At 47.1% G+C, this 17,136-nt stretch overlaps 1 protein-coding gene across 3 annotated transcripts in view; it reads right to left on the bottom strand.

Annotated features, from left to right (window-relative positions):
• The window catches only part of KANSL1 (KAT8 regulatory NSL complex subunit 1), a 98,726-nt gene that overhangs the window by 60,226 nt on the left and 21,364 nt on the right, over window positions 1–17,136 (bottom strand). The window lies entirely within an intron of this gene.

Genomic DNA, 17,136 nt, shown 5'->3' with positions numbered 1-17,136 from the left:
CCTGCCCAAGGCAGAGGATGGACTAGATGGGCTTTAAGGTCCCTTCCAATCCAAACTATTCTGTGATTCCATGAAATAAAGCAAGTGGCATTTTTGGTAATTCAGCTGTACTATGAGAAACTTGTCACACGTCTCAAGATGTCACATTCAAACCCTCAAAACACTCTTGTTTTTACTTAGTGACCTAAACCTCACCTCCTGCTTGCCCTAAACCCTGCTTTAATAAAATTATATTGAGACTGTACCAAAAAAAGAGACTTCAGCATTCCTCCTCCCAGTCAACAAACGTAACCAGACCTGTAACTACAGAGATGAGAGCAAGAACCTCTCAGTCAAAGTGTTGGATCTCAGTAAACACAGAGACTTCTTTTTAAAAAGCACGTGGTACCCCACGCACACAGTGTGTACACACACCCCCCAAAATGCTTCCAAAACTCACCACAAATTCACACAAGTCATTCACAATTCACTAGAGTTTAAAACACACAAACAGCTCAAAAAGGATTGCACATCACATGTGAAAGGGAAAACAAAACCATTTTTACTTCAGAGCAGTCGGATTCAGCTGCTGTTTGGGAAATGTAGCAGCACTTGCATTTATTTCTGTGACTCGGGGTTCCTGCAGCCTGATCCTGATCCCAGTCCTGTCTGAGATATCCTACAGCACATCCCAGCTTTTGGCTGGCCTGTTACACAGCTTTATGTGGCCACAGTCCTTCAACTCATAAGTGTCTGATGATTAACACAATCCTGCAAAAGAGCAGAATGCTGCTGATCCTTTATAAAAGAGCTCCCCAGAATGCCGTACTAATTTAATCTCATTTGGATACAGAAAGATTCAGTATTTCATTCTGCAAGGGAGAGATGCTTTCTACTATGTCGAGGCAGAGAGCAAGAAATCAAACTAATGAGTTCACAGCCCCATTGCTGGGTTCACACAGACTGAAATTCCCTAATATGAAAGAATAAACTGCCGTCTCGAGCAATTAAGCAGCATTTTCTATTCACAAAAGTACATCCTCCTTGGGTGTCACTAAACACTGCACTGATTCCAAGCAACTCAGCTGCTCTTAATAACAAAAAAAAAAAAATTAAAAAAAAATTAAAAAATAGATCCTCTTTCTTGCTGGCAAGGTGAATTACTGGAAGGTTCTTTCCTTGTCAAGGACAATGCGGGTTTGTATCAAGCAGACGTGGCAGGTTTGCCACTGCTACACGGCTCCTCCCTGTTGTAAGTGCAAACAGGGGAGTTCCTGAACCACAACACTGGGAGAGGGGCTGGACGGGGAGAGGGAGCAACCACAAAGCTGGAAAAGTCGACTCCAACTCTGCCCAGGCTGCAGAGAGGACAGAGAGCACCCAGGGAAATGTCCCCCCGTCACCAAGGTGTGTTTGTCAGCTCTTCTCCCTCCCTAAATAAACAGCCCTATGAGGTATCTCTGCAAAGTAATAACCCCAGAGGTTGGACAGCCTCAGGAACCCACAGCAGCAGCTCCACGAGGTTTGTGTCACTGGCAGAGTTTTGGGTAGTCCTTCATGGGCAGGTGCCAGTACTGCCACAGGAACAATGATCCCAAACACCAGAGCCAGCAGATATGGAATCCCAGAATGGTTTGGATGGGCAAGGACCTTAAAAATCATCTTGTTCCAATACCCTTCCATGGGCAGGGACACCTTCCACCAGCCCAGGTTGCTCCAAGCCCCTGGTTGCTCCAATCTGGCCTTGGACACTTCCAGGGATCCAGGGGCAGCCACAGCTTCTCTGGGCAACCTGTGCCAGGGCCTCACCAGCCTCACAGGGAGGAATTTCTTCCATATATCCAACCTCAATCTTTCCCCTTTTAGTTTAAAACAAATCTGACCTGGCTTTGAACATTTCCAGGGATGGGGCACGGTCTCCTTCTGCTTCCCCCCCCCCAAAAAAAAACCAACTCAGACTTCAGCCTAGAAAGAGAAACATAAATCAGTGCATCAACTCCCTCTTGGATGAAAGCCAACACCTATCCAAGATATCCAGCTCTGCATCCACAAAGGAGGAATGGGAGATGCTCTTCTGCAAGATCTACAGAAGATCAGAAAGTCCAGGGTAAAAGGTGGAAAGAGATGGCATGGGAACAAGAAGTGGTGAGAAAACATCAAGAACTGAATTATTTTAGGATAAAGAGAGATGGTTATATCTTAACTGTATTGGTAAGAAAAAGGGTCATTATCCTCCCATTTCATCTGGATTTCCCAGAGCCAAATCAAAGCCCCCTGTTTGTACCAATCCCATCCCTCCAAAAGTGGTTCATGTCACACACACACTGTTGGCTGCTCCAGCAGAAATTTATTTTTCTTGGACAGATTTTCCCCAGCCCTTTCAATGAGGTTCAGCCAAGACACACTCTCTACTCCAGGACTTTTCACAAGGACTAGATAACGTTTGCTTCATGCCAAGGCACCAGGCAGGAGACAGAATAAAAGTATCTGCAGAGAAAATCAGGCCAGTTTCCACCTTCTGAGCAAACTCCCCTGCATTTCAAGCACCACATTTTGGAAGGATCTCATGCTCACACTAATTTTATTTTCACCCTGTGTGAAGCCTGCAACAAATATCCAGCCATCTACTAAAGAGTTGGGAAGGGAGAAAAGAGAGAACATTAATTTGGATCCTTTGCAATCAATAGTATGCTCTTTAATACTGGGCTTTGATTGGCAAGAATGGTTTCTTCTAGAAGGTGGGATATTTTTAGAAGATGTTTCAATTGGCAGCATTGAGACATCTCATCCAAGAGGCAGAGCTTCCATCATTATCCCAACTCTCCTCAGTCTCTCAAAATATCATGTTATCAGCCTCACGAGGAATATTTTTTAATCTAAGATGTGTTCAGGAGGGTTTTCCTGTTGTTTTAGAGGAGAGGGAGTGGGAGGGAAGGGAGCATTACTCACCCTGCAGTCACCACTTTCCAGGAGTTGGGCTTTTCTAGAGAAGCGAATACTAGATTTTTTTTATATATATAATTTAATTTTTTATTTACAAGGAGCAGCAAAGCATGTCACATTGGTGTGCCTAAAAGCCAGGACAAGAGCCAAAAAAACCTGAGCTGGGGCAACTTCCAGTCAAGCAATCCCTGAGCAAAGGCAGCAAATGGAAACAGTTCATAGTGTTGCGACATCTCCCAGACCTTAATGCTCAGTAAAATTTAAAGAGGTTCACACAAAAGGACAGAATGGAGATTCTCAGTCTACTGAGAGTTCTAAAATCTGCTGCAAACAGCACTGTCAGGCTGACAGGACTCACCAACCCAAGGTCTGATGCACAGAAACAGTCCGGACGGGATCATTCCCCATCCCAGCGAGTTACACGGGAGACTTTGCTGCTCTGGGACCTTTCCTGCCTCGTGCCAACTTTACTTGCACAGGACAGAAGGAAGAGTAGAACACATGGGACGTTTTCAAACACATTCAAAAACTTGGAAGCCAAGAGTTTCACAACGAAAGCAAACACAAAAGTCATTGTACCAGAAACAAAGAGTCCAGCCCTGCGCAGCCTCGGAGGGGCTGAGGGGCCAAGCGAGCTCAGCAGCCAAACTATGACACATTTGCACCTCCTCAGACCTCGAGGATTCCCAGCTTTGGAAGAGATATGACAAATTTTTTTCATTAGAGGAGCTGGAACAAGCTGTGGTAAGAACTAGAATGATAATGCAGCCATTGTAGCTCAGCTGGAAGGGAGTTCACGAGTACTAGAGAGGGTGGGATGTTTTAACCTGAATAAAAAAAAAGACCTTGGTACAAAGGGGAAACATCCCTCTGAAATTACTGTACAATCTCCTGCATTAAATGCCAGGACTTTAAAAGTGACATCACACAGCTTTAGCAGGCAACTAGTGATTGAAAAAGGGAGATTTCTGCATGGATTTCTACGTTCTCCAGGACATCCCTGCGAAGCAAGACAACACTTTTCCACTGAGCTCTCTGCCCTAAAAACTGATCAGGGGTTCGATGGAGATGATTAATGCTGGGGGGAGTTGAGCAGCTGCTGCTCTCGTGGCAGGGAGGAGGAGGAGGAGGGGAGGTACCTGTCTGCTCCAGGCACTCGGACACAACAGCATAAGCCAGGGCTAAGTAGATAATCACAGATTCTCAGAACCTCCTTTATCTCCCCAAGCATCAGTTAAATAAATAAACCAAGATGTTTTTGGACAAGTTACTCTCAGAAATGAAGTGAAACCCAGGAGAGCTCCATTACTTCAATTAATACTCCCATTTGTACCAGGTCAGCAGTTCCCAAGGGCAATGAGGACAGGAGCACACACATCCCACTATTCCTCATCTGAAAAAATCCCCAACTGCTGAGCCATGAGCATCCAACTCATTTTAAAACTCCAGTTGATTTCTGTAGGACCAGAGAGTAAAAAAAAAAAAAAAAAAACAACAAAAAAACAACAACAACAAAAACCCAAAAAAACAAACAAAAACCCAACCAACCAAAAAAAAAAAAACCAAAAAAAAGAAAAAAAGAAAACAAAAAAAATGGGAAAAAATGGAGAAGAGGATTTTCTGGATATGTTTTCTTGAAAACTTTGGTTGCAGTCTCACAAACTGGAAGAAAAATTACAGAGTTTTATAGAATCACAGAAGGGACCTTGAAGATCATCAGCCTTGGGTTGGAAGGGACATAAAAATCCTTCAGTCCCACCCCCTGCCATGGGCAGGGACACCTTCCACTAGACTGGGTTGCTCCAAGCCCTGTCCAATCTGGCCTTGGACACTTCCAGGGATGAAGAGTCCACAGTGCAAGAAAAATCTGTTAGGTCTGTTAGGGAGAAAGTTAAGTAAAACTAAGTATTTTTATTTTCCAGGAAGGCAACTACAGCAAGCCCAGAACAGGAAGCTCACTCTGTGTACTAGTTTGACTGGCTGAAAAATTCAAACACCTACATCAGAGAGGGGAAAAAAAAAAATCCTACTAGAAAGCTCCAAAAGGAGGAGGGGAAAAAGTTTCAATTATATAAGGCAAAGATTGAAAGTAGCCAAGTGCTCTGCATGCAGATGGTTGTTAACAAGCAGACAAGAAGTAGATGAAAGGGGTTTTGAGGAATGCTGCAACATCAGAGGGAAACAATAAAGAGAGGATTCCTCCAGCAGATTCACCCAGTAACACTCAGCTCCAGCCCCAGACCCTCATTAGCAGGGACCACCTCATTAGGGCCACGAGGGGCTGCAGAGGTTCTGTCCCTGCTGGAGTCCTGCACTCACCACTTGCTCCAAGTGTCCCAACTAAAAGCTGCTGGGAATTTACAACCAGAGCCTTCACAGACGTGACAACAACGAAGGAAACACCCATAAAATTCTCAGAATCGACTCATCTTCCCCTCTCCAGGAGCCACATCGCTGGGCACCACCAAGTTTTTGGATTGCAGCCTTTGAAGTTGTGGGAAGGATGGAAAAAGGAAGGAATGAAGGGAAGTGGGTGCAGGACAACTAGAGCTCCTGTGCCCCCAGCCATCGACACGAGCAGAGGGCAAAGCTTGGTCCAGAAGCAGCTCTGCTGCAGGAATTCCCACGGGACATAAAGCAGAGGAGATGGTAAACACACAACTACTGCCCCTGGGGGAGAGGGAGGGAGCAAAGGGGAAAGAAACTCTGGATATAAGCAGGAGAAAATTCATATGCATGTTCAAAATTCAAGTGGAGAGAAGACTGGGGGGAGACCTCTTTGGGGTGTGCAGCTTCCTCCTCGGGGGCAGTGGAGGGGCAAGTACTGATCTCTGCTCTCTGCTGCCCAGGGATATAAATGGAGTGAAGCTGTGCCAGGGCAGGGTCAGGTTGGATCTCAGGAAAAGGTTCTTCCCCCAGAGGGTGGTTGGCACTGACCAGGCTCCCCAGGGCAGTGGGCACGGCCCCAAGGCTGCCAGAGCTCCAGGAGGGTTTGGACAATGCTCTGAGGGACAGGGTGGGATTGTTGGGGTATCTGTGCAGGGTCAGGGGTTGGAACTTGATGATCCTTGTGGGTCCCTTCTAACTCAGGAGATTCTGTGATAGTTTTCACTTGTTCCTCACAAAGCCCCTGAAAGGCTGAATCAAGTAATTTTCCCTTTAATTCATCAGAGAGGAGCACCTTGTCCTGGTACATAAATTCACTTGCTCAAGCACAAGAAAACATCTGTTCAATAATCAACTCAATTTGCAGAGCAGTTAATCTGATCAGGGCTTACCTGTACCCAGCCTGGAAGGCGTTTGGTTTCAGGAGTTTAACATAACCAAAGCACGGCTGGTTCTGAGAGCAAAAGAGGGGGGAAAAAAAAGGCAGAGCTGTGCCATGACAACCAGGATGGGTTATGAAAGCTCTCTATCCTCAGAGGATACTGTTTTGAAAATAAATACTACCTCAACAGTGAGCACACAGGAGAATTGGCTGCAAAAGGAACTAGAACTCTTTCTATTAAAAAGCCTGGCCATGAATACACAGGAGAGGTGATGCAGAGGGAGAGGAGGGGCACTAGGGCACGTCTGAGGAGTCAAAGATTCACACAAAAGAGTGAAGGAGCACAGAACTGCTGTAACTGGAGACAGATGTAATTTCACCCTGTTAGTAAGAACTCAAAGAACAGCTCATGTTCAGAAAAAAGCAGATAAAAAAAAGAAAAACCAGCAGTTACACACTTCATAAACCGAGTTAAGATCTAATACACAACACCATGTCAATTAAAGGCTTCAGGTAAGACTTTTCTGCAGGTATCACTTATTAAAAATAGGTTTAAATAACTAAGAGTTAAGCTGGTTTTGGGCTTCCTGCCCATTTCCAGAGGCAGGGAGAGGGGGATGGTAGGGGGGGAGTGAGCAAGGGCTGAATATGGAAAGCTGTCTTTAGGCACAATATGAATCATCACACTGAGGAATTTTCTTTAAGTGGCTGGCTACTACTCAAACAGATTTATTTGATTTAAAATGGGAAGGTTTTGACCAATATATGCACAACAAACCTTGAAGAAGTCATTAGATGACACTCAGCTGTGTCTATTACAATGAAAAATGCTTGAAAATTAATCTGCATCAATTTAATCCGCCCTGACACAGGAGAAGTGGTTAATGCCTTGAGAGATTTTCTAATGTGGTTGGTTTCTTCACATTATTTTCTGCTGTCTCAGTATAAACAGCACCTTGCCTTTGACTTTGAGAAATCTCTGCTAATGGCAGGAGAGGTCCCTACAACATGGAAGGAGCAGAGAGAGAATCATTTTCTTGTTTTAGTCTGAGGCAGTAAAAAGCCACCACCACAAAATGTTGCATACATGGAGCAAGAGCCCTGCAAGTGTTCTGCATTCAAAATGCAGACCCACAGAAGGCTGATTGTCTCATTTTTTTGAAATAGCCAGCACTGGAATAGCAGAAGTCACATGGAGAAGGGCTCCAATTCACACAAAACCGGGCAGATTTAGCTGCTGCAATTTTTATGCCTGCGACTGTCCCAGCCCAGGAATAGCAATGGCTGCTGAACAGAAATAATCTCCCCTGACCACTGGGATGTGGGATTCCAGCAAAGGAAAAGAGCCACCAGGAACACAGAGAGCCACCACCTCTCCACACCAAACCACACGGATCACGAGCTGGGACCACAGGAAAGAATTCTGTCGGAGCAGAGCCAAGATCCTGGAGCACCAAAGCACCTTCAGAGCCACCTGTGCCCTGCTCAGCTCTCCCCTCTGGATCAGACACACTCCTGCCCTGCTCCCTGTGCGGACACAGAGGGATGTGCCCTGTTTTCCAGCTTCTTACCAGGGCTCAGGGAAGTGCACAAGGCACACAGAGGCCACCTCTGAGCACAGGAACCTCCTGCTCAAGCACTGCTCAGGCACTGTGGGGACAGCAGCACACTGGGCTTTGGCTGCCTGGAATGCAGAATCCCAAAAAAATCCAGGGTGCAAAGCACTGAGTTTATGATTTGATAACTCCTCCTGCAACCCAGTGAGAACCAACTTCCCGAGGCACACACACCCCTGGAAGTGGAGCTGCTCATCACTCAGTGCCAGCACAGAAGAGGAGGAGCAGGAAAACAACATCCCTGGGCCCAGCAACGAGCCAGGACTGGGAGCCACTGCTGCAGGAAAAAAAGGGGTCCTCTCCAAAGTGAAATGGGTACAAGAAATGTGTTAACTACTAGTCAAGGTCTGAAGCAGCCAGAGGACAAGGGCAGGGCAGAATGGGCTGTCACTACTCCCAAACTTGGGAATTATCACCCTCTGGCCATCCATGGGCTCCATCCAGAGGGCACAGGACCCTCTGGACCCTCCAGCCATCCATGGGCTCCATCCAGAGGGCACTCAGGCTCCATCCAGAGGACATTGCCCATGGCAGCTTCCTGGTCACAAGCTGCCACAAGCTCAGAAGACTTAACTCCTAACTTAACAATAAAAAGATTAAATATCTATCTCAATAACCAAAAACCACAGATAAGATATATAGAAGTAAGACTTTTGTGCCAGTCTGGAAAGTGGGAATTTCTTGCTGGGTTTCTACAGGTGATTTAATTGCCAAGTCATCTAAATCACAGTGCTTTTCACTGCCCTCCAGGGCCTCCAGTCACATAACTGGGTGGGAATACAGGGCTGGGAGCACAGCTGCTGACCCACAACTCATATTTAATATATACCCACATATTTATTATGTGCACATAAACATCCCTCTCTAAACCCTTTTTCTCCAAGAAACCTCCTTTTTTTTTTTTTTTTTTTTTTGTGATTTAGGTCTACTGCATCTACATAAACCCCCTTTGGTTCTCTCTCAAGAGCAGATTGAATTTGCTAATGCAATGCAACTTCATCAGCCCAAGCTCAACACTGGGCATTAAGTGGGAGCCACCAGGGAATTCAGGAATTGCAGATTGCCTGTAGAGCCCGTGAGCTGCCTCAAAGGCTTCTAAATGAAGACATCCAATTTTATCTCAACTAAGCTCAGAGCCCCCCATGAACACCAACAGGGCAACAGCTCCAAATCTTTTTGGATTTTATCAGAGATAAAATATTTCTTACCTGGACCTGAAGAACAAACAACAGCAGAATATTCCCAAAGCTTCACCTGTAGCAGCAGAGAGGAAATATTGTGGCAAATATTCCCGAGATGACTGGAGCTCTCTTTTTTTCCTGTTTGCTGGCCAAGACCAATTCAATCCACGGAGGGCTGCTCGCTCTGGGCACTCCATCAAATCCCTTCCCTCTGCCTCACATCAGGCTCACTTCCCCCCAGTTCACACTGCCTGCCATTAATATTTTAAAGTCCTCCCTTAGACAAATAAAATTCCTGCAACATTTCTTACAACATCGTTATGTGTTACTATGGAAACTGCTAAAATGTCACAAAAGCCTAAAGCTCTGCTGCACAAGGAGAACCCTGATCCTCCTTAGTTCTCTATTTGGGTAATTTGATGATCAAATGTTTTGAGCCCAATATAAATAAAAGGTCACTATTATAGTGGGAGGTGTATTTTTTGCACTGTTTTAAATTACTGAATGTTTCATTAAGCCAGCAGCCAAATGAAGTCGTTTTTCACAAACCCACCCAGCCAGGAGGCACTTTTTGAGCAGCAAAATGACATTCAAAACTCGCTGAAACTCGGTGCTGACCGAGCAGACATCTCACACTGCAGTGAATCTGTGTCAAAACTACCCCTGTGCTCTCACTCCTCTGACTGTTCCACTGCAAAAGTGGGAGAGAACTCAAGAGCAGCACAGGCAGCAGGGGAGGGGGGATTCTGCCCCTCTGCTCTGCTCAGGTGAGACCCCCCTGAAGAGCTGCCTCCAGCTTTGGGGTCCCCAGCACAGGAAGGACATGGAGCTGCTGGAGCCAGTCCAGAGGGATGGAGCAGCTCTGCTGGGAGGAAAGGCTGGGAGAGCTGGGATTGTTCAGCCTGGAGAAGAGAAGGTTCAGGGTGACCTAATTGTGGCCTTCCAGGACCTGAAGGAGACGACAAGAAAGATGGAGAGAGACTGTTTCCAAGGGCCTGGAGTGATGGGACAAGGGGAAATGGCTTCACACTGACAGAAAGTAGGTTTAGATTAGAGATTAGGAAAAAATTCTTCCCTGTGAGGGTGGGGAGGCCCTGGCACAGGTTGCCCAGAGAAGCTGTGGCTGCCCCTGGATCCCTGGAAGTGTCCAAGGCCAGGTTGGACAGGGCTTGGAGCAACCTGGGATAGTGGGAGGTGTCCCTGCCCATGGCAGGGGGGTGGAATTGGATGAGCTTTAAGGTTCCTTCCCACCCAAACCATTCTACGGCTCTGTGAATGTATTTAACAGCCAGGATGCACAGATTTAAGAGATAAGGGAGCTCTGACTCTTTAAAATGGGCTGGGCCTCTTGGAGAATCACACACTTGTGGAGGGAGCACCCTGTGCTCATTCATAAGGCAGCACAAATTAATGTGCCTCCGAAGCGGGAGCGTCACGGGATGTGCCAGCCCAGCTCTGCCACCACTATCACAGGGAACATCTCGTTTTGCAGCTGAGACATCGTGGTTGCACAGGAGCATCAGGGAGCAAACAGCCATCTGCCAAGGGCTTCACCTTCGCTAACCTGGCGGCTCACAACCAACACAGGAGCTTTAAACACATCATGGGGTGACCTCCCTGCCACGGCCAGCGGCTGGGACAGGCAGGTCTGGGCACAAAGCTGAAGGTTGGCTTTGGGGAGGGGCAGGAATTAGGGAAACCACCCTCAACACGACCAGTTTGCAGCGAAATTTTTGAGACACCCCGTCATCGTCACGTGGATGTGAAAGCGGCAGAGTGAAGGTGTCGAGAGCACAAGACTCTGACTGTCTGTGCCCTTTTAAATATTCTCTCTCTCCAGAGCATCATCCCCCTGCCTGCTGATGCAACGCAGTGAAATCACAGGTTTACAGGAAAGTCCCAGGCACCAGGAGCAAATCCTTAACTCGGAGTGCCTGTGCCAGGTACCCTGCCCATAAATAGCTCGCTCAGTGCCGAGGTCAAAGCTGGAGCAGGCATTCCAGAAAGTAACCCTATCACAGGGAAGGTCACAGGGGGGTGAGAAGAAATAGAGGGGAAAAAAAATTTAAAAAAAAAAAGGAAGAAAAAAGAGCTGGATGTTACTTAAGGAAACCATTTCAGTACTTCAAGTGAAAGCAAGTCTTTCAAATGCAGAGCCACAACCAGAGACAGCTCGGAGTGAGGTGGGGAGCTGAACCATCCCCACTTGGCTCCAGAGATGTGAAGGGCAACTGCAGCAAACCCAACAGCAATTCATGTTCCTCTTTCCATCTCCCAGCTGAATTCCCAGTCAATACACAGGCCTTCACCTATTTACATTTTCAAGTCCTTTCTTTCGTTCTGAAATCCAGCAACCAAAACTAAGTCAATTTTCCAAGTTTTCTCCTACCTAAAGCATTTTATCTGAGGACGGCCCAGCAAAGCCACCCAAGCTCTCCCAGCCTTTGAAACAAGACACTTGCAAAACGTCCCACATCCAGGGTGTGCCCAAAACACGCTCCGTGGAAAAAGCTCTTGGGGTAGTGCCAGTTTAGCAAGGAAAACATTTTCCCCCAGCTGGAAGTCTGGTGCTGCCGAGCCAGTGCAACCAGAACGGATCTGCTGGAGGAGAGAACAAAGGAGGGGGGGGAAGCCCATCTCACTGCAGAATGGAACCCAAATCTTTCAGGAAGACACCTGGGAGTACCTTTACAAGCTCTTCTTTAAGGAATTCCACGTTTGCCATTGCTTCAGTTTTAATCTCAGCCATGCAGAAATTCTAATCTCAGCCATGCAGTAGTTTTTGGTCTTGTGGCAGTATTAGCACGAATAAAAACGCAGTTCTGAGCTGTGGCTGCTCCCAGACGCTGGTGTAACACAATGTAAGTCTCTCCCCATCCCCCACAGTGGTATATTAGCCTTCAGCACTGGAGATCAGCTCTAAACGGGGCCCCTTTCCCTCGCTCAAACACCAACTCCAATTCCACAGGAGACACACAAGCACCACGTCGGGTTTTTAATGTCAGTTCACATTCACAAACTTCACAGAAAAATTTGTTTCTGCTGCTTCAGATGCTCTGACAGGCTTTTTCCAATGAAAAGTAAAGTAAATATTTATACAACCCTATCCAAAGTGTCACCCACAAGTCCTAAAAACATCTGAACTACAGCCTGTTCTTACTTGCTGCCCCACTGGGTGAGGGCTACAGAGACAAAGAGCAGTTTATTGGCAGTGCCAGACACCAAATCATTCCCAGTCCTCCACATTATCTTCCACACACCAGCTCAGCACAACCCAAGAAACAGGGAAAGAAGACCTGACTGCAAACAGAACAACCCAACACCCTTCCAGAGCACCAAGGGCATCTGCCAGAGACGCTCTGTCTGCATCAACACCCCACACACCAAATTCCAGTGTTTTCTTGAACCACAGCACCCAAAGCCAACGTTATTCCTTGCATGTGTGACCCAACATGGAGTGATGGATCACAGAATCCCAGACTGGTTTGGGTGGGAAGGGAATTTAAAGACCACCCAGTTCCACCCCTGCCATGGGCAGGGACACCTTCCACCAGCCCAGGTTGCTCCAAGCCCCGTCCAACCTGGCCTGGAACACTTCCATGGTTCCCTTCTGCTCCTTCCCACGAACAAATATGATTTTAGCCTAAAAAGATAAATTGAAACCAAACCATCAAACTCTCTCTTGGATGAAAGAGAACAACACTGCCTTTTCCAAAGTTCTGTGGATGGAAATGTACCTACCTCAAACCCACCAAACCTCCCTGCCACAACTCCAGCGAGGGCTGCACGAGGATCTGATAAAAGTCAGGAACAACTTATCAGACACCCTATGTCTATAAAAGGTGTACTATGACCAGCACCTCTTCAAGAAATAACCAACCCTGTTCTCACTCACCCTCTTTTCTTAAAAGCAAGAGGGACTTGGAGTGTCCTACTTACTGATACCTGATTAAGCATTTTTCAACAATGAACTGCTCTATTGTTCTGCTTTCAAATGCAAAGCAAGAACACTTCAGGATTCGCTCTCTCTTCCCAACTGAGAGAGGCTTAAGGGACATCTCTCCTGACCAGCACCTGGATTACAGCAATTCAGGTACAGCATATGCCAGTTTTCATAAATAGCTGAAAAATATAGTTAAGCACCATGCTGACCTCAGCACCTATGAGCAAAGGTAGAAGTAAACAAGAAAAACAGCCCAAAAAAATCAAGCAGGTAACTGAAAAAGAAATAAAGAGTAAGATAAACTTTTAGGATTGCTCTGCATAAATCATTCAGCAAAATGTGGTTCTGACCAGTAGGAAAAGCTTCCTTAGTCCCCACGGCGTGGGATTTGCCATCTGCATTACAGTGTGGGATTTGCCATCTGAATTACAGTCCCATGAAGTCACAGATTTGAGAAATACTATCTAATTGCCCTTGAGGTATGGGCTTTATTATCACACTCTCGCTTCAAAAACATGATCGAGGGAGAAAACCCAGAATTTCTAAACCCCATTTCTCAGTCAGCTGATGCACCAACTGTGACCACCCCTCAAAGAACCCCCAATGCAAGTGCCATGTGCATCCCTCTCCAACATAGGCCTTGGAAATGAGTGCTGGGAAAAGCACTTCTTTGTGAGAAATCTTAATTACTACTCCAAGCCCAGCAACTCTGAAATCCCGGCAGCACAACGTGACGCAGCACAGGGAGGAGACAACACACGGGCTGAGAAGTGATTCACTGCAACACCAAAGTGCAGAAGGTGCTCGGATTTCCCACCAGTAAATGGGAATAATTAAAGTGCACGGGAATAATTAAAGGCATCGTGGCCATAGGCATCGTAACAACCACAACTGAACACTGGAGGTACTGCCTGACCCCTGGAAAAGGTCCTGTGGGAAGTCAGAGGTGTGAGAAGTTGGTCACTAGGAACTTCAGTTCCCTCTCAGCAGGTTGGTGCAACTGCCAACCAACCAGTGACTTTCCAGATAAGAAACCTGAGCTAAAAGATAAGTCCCAGTTAAATATTTGGTTTCACTACCTTTTCAGAAAATTTTTCCATGGTACAGACTGAAGTTGAGGATTAGAGACTAAATCACCCACCTCTCACCAGCTCATGCCTGTGTTGCTGTTTGACACAGGTAACTAATCAGCCAAAAATAACTCACAAATTCTGATGAAACTTGTCTACAGGCAAACACAAGAACACCAAAGAACCAACCAGTCTGAAAAAAGCAACTGCTATAAAGATGCACCAGTCATATGACATATTTCCTATTTACATGTATTAACACAGGGCCACAGAAACACCAGGACTCTCTCTGATGACTTGCTAAACCATCACTTGGCCACACAAGCCAGATTCCAGCCAGCAGCCCTCGGGCACTGGGAGGAATTCCATGCCCTGCTCCAAGCCACCTTTCACAAACAGCACTTCCTGATCCCACCACACTGACAGCAGCACAGAACCAAGGAATGGTTTGGGTTGGAAGGGACCTCAAAGCTCATCCAGTTCCACCCCCTGCCACGGGCACCTTCCACCAGCCCAGGTTGCTCCAAGCCCCATCCAACCTGGCCTTGGACACTTCCAGGGATCCAGGGGCAGCCACAGCTTCTCTGGGCACCCTGTGCCAGGGCATCCCCACCCCAAAAGGGCACGTGGGCCCTTTCAAAGTCACACAGGTTTCACAGTCACAGACAGCTCCTGCCTCCAGTCGCACCCAGCCAAAGAAGCTGGGATTCTCCACAGGGAAGGCTCCAACCTGCCCTCCTCACCTCCGAGCAGAGGCAAAGCTGCCTCCTCCCAATCCTCCTCTGCACCTCTCACACTGTTGGAGCAGCATGGACGGGGATCTCGGCCGAGGCAGAGCTGTGTTACCAACCCGAGAGCAGCTCAAGTGCAACGTGGTGGTGCTGGATGGACACAAACCCAAGGACAGCACGGCCCAACCCTGCCTGCACACACCTGCCTTCCCCATCGGCTGCCTGAGAACCAGCAGCACCTTGTTAAACCCAGCCCATGGCTGGCAGGGCTTCCCAAAGGTGGAACAAACACCTCCCTGCTTTGTTTATGCATTAACCATGGCCTGGTTATGCACCGGAGTGACGGCACCTTCCTGGGCAGCACATCTGGGAGTGCTTTAAAAGGACCTGCCAGGCTCTGATACACCCCTAACGCTGCTGGGAAGATGTAATTCCTCAGGGAGATGCTGCTCCATAGCCGAGATCAGGCAGGTCAGAACAGTACAAACGCTTCAAAGTCTGTCCTTGACCAGATACTGATTCTGGAATGCCACCACGCCAGAAAAACTCAAAGGTCAGCTCTTATCTAAGCATGATGTAAGCAGTCTTTGTTTCTTTTGCCTGCTCCTACTCGAATCCCAGAGGCAGTTGGTGACATGGCCCCTCAGTGCCAGTGGGCTTGGAAAACTGCAGCACAACTCTCACTGAAGGTGTAGGAGGAAGCAGCAGTTTTTTGGGGGAAGGCAAAGGCACCCAGATGCAATACAGATCCAAGGGATGGTGACTGTGGAATGAGACAGAAGTTTACAAAATCACAGAATAGTCAGGGTTGGAAGGGACCTCTGGAGGTCATCCAGTCCAACCCAGGTTACACAGGAACACATCCGGGTGCTTTGGAATATCTCCATTACACACTTAAGATGTTCCATCTCACTACCAAAATTAGTCAGAGTTCAAGTCTTCCTTCTACTAAATAAATTCTACAAGATGCAAGATCCAGCCCTCCTTGAGCAGGCTCTGCACTCACACCAAGGTACAATGGCTCTGTACAATCAGCTGGCCCAGGGCGGCTTCCCAGTGGAACACTCGGCTCTTCCCCTTCCTGCCTCTCAGCACTATTGGAAAAGAATGAGGTTTAGATGCACTCAGAGGCTTGTACCAGCCCTTAAGGTCGACCTGAGTCTCTAACAAGCACCAACACACACTGAGCCCTGGCAATGGCAGAGCTCAGAGCCCCAATGTCACAGCACTCATCCAACAGGACGGTCAATGCCGGGGCTGCTAATTACTAAATACCCACAGGCACCAACTTTAAACGAGGTTTGGTGGGCCTGGCCTAGATGCCAGCGTGCACACACACCAGCTTCTGAACCCAGAGACAATAGAGGGATCAGTCTTTTTATGAGCTTTCCAATCTTTGGCTTTTTAAGGGTACTGGGGACGTGAAGGCATGACGAACGCAGAGGGCGGAAAAGTCAGCAAAGAATTTCACGCATCGTGTCTCTGAATACCACACTTCCTCTTGGGATTAAGAGGAGTGGCGAAGAAATTTCACTTTGCCAGACAACACGTGAAGCCGTGAAACCCACAAATAGGGGAAATTCAATATTATTTTGAACAGATTTTTAATCAAATGTCTCCTCCAATAGCTACTACAAGACTTATAAATGCAATTTTGCTAGTAATCCCAATGGTAGGTTTGTGGATGTTATAAATCAGGAATAAAGTTACTAAACTCTTGTTTCTAACAGCACAAGAACCCCTTTATGTCCAGCCAGGAGGGATCACATGTTCAGCTACCAGCTTTGCACTGGGAGAAACCCGAACTCACGCCACATCTAAGGCTTCACATGCAGAAATTCACCCTGTGCCCCCATCCCAAAACACGATGTGACATTGAGTGGGAATTTAATATCCAAGAGCTGTAACATCTGGTTATCAGCACTCATCCATATGAGTGTGTGCTTGGAGGGGGCTGAAGTTCCCAAGTGCCCACACTGTTCATATCTACCCAGTTCAGTAAAATGTGTGTCACAGAGCAGCCATTAACCTGCTCTGGACAACAGGTCTCTGAGTCCACTCGGTTATTTCTCCACAGAGATCTGAACAAACCCAGAGCAGAGCAGGGATGTGAAAGCCCTGGTGACTATTTCCAGCCCTGATGGGAAAGCCATCAGCATTCCAACCAGGACCCCTGTGCCTGCTGCAGGGAGCTTTTTGTCGACCGTAGCGATACTTCACAGACTGAGGTCTCGGTTCAATAGGTCCATCAGGGTGGAAGAGATCATCTACTGATGCAAGCAAGATTTCACACAGACTACACACAGAATATGGCCTTTTAAGAGATTTGTGTGAAATACTGGAAAATTCTGGGGTTTGGAAGAAAAATTTCCCTTCTTCCTTGACCTGTCTCAAGACCTTTTGCC

The sequence above is a fragment of the Corapipo altera genome, unplaced genomic scaffold, assembly GCF_003945725.1.
Source record: "Corapipo altera isolate COAL_440 unplaced genomic scaffold, ASM394572v1 142, whole genome shotgun sequence".
NCBI classification, from domain to species: Eukaryota; Metazoa; Chordata; class Aves; order Passeriformes; family Pipridae; genus Corapipo; species Corapipo altera.
Note: the sequence above shows the minus strand (reverse complement) of the source record. Positions and strands in the feature narration are given on the sequence as shown.